The 304-nt window shown below is 37.8% G+C and overlaps 1 protein-coding gene across 1 annotated transcript in view; it reads left to right on the forward strand.

Moving 5' to 3' along the window:
• Nucleotides 1-304, forward strand: part of MALRD1 (MAM and LDL receptor class A domain containing 1) — a gene marked incomplete at its 3' end in the record, with an annotated part of 76,459 nt that overhangs the window by 40,203 nt on the left and 35,952 nt on the right. The gene's annotated exons all lie outside the window — the stretch shown is intronic.

Raw genomic sequence — 304 nt, forward strand, 5'->3', positions numbered from 1 at the left:
GTCAAAAGGACCTTGTTTTTACAAGGGAATGGTTTTTTAACAACAGCCCTGTCTGTATAGCAACATGAGTATCTAAAAATATGAAGTTAAACAAAATAGATGAAAAGCTGCACATCATTCCTCTCACTTGCTCTCTTTCCAGAAATCTACTGAAGAAAAAAAACAGTGTACGTTGCCTTTTTGGTTTGCAATTCATTGAAATTTGGGGCATTTTCTATTATGTAGGTTGAGCCAGTAGTGGTGCAGCATCCAACTTTTGGCTTCTTGCAGCTTTCATTGTGACCTGATTGCAGAGAAACCACCA

This window comes from Acanthisitta chloris, unplaced genomic scaffold (genome assembly GCF_000695815.1).
Source record: "Acanthisitta chloris isolate BGI_N310 unplaced genomic scaffold, ASM69581v1 scaffold7036, whole genome shotgun sequence".
In the NCBI taxonomy this organism is placed as follows: domain Eukaryota; kingdom Metazoa; phylum Chordata; class Aves; order Passeriformes; family Acanthisittidae; genus Acanthisitta; species Acanthisitta chloris.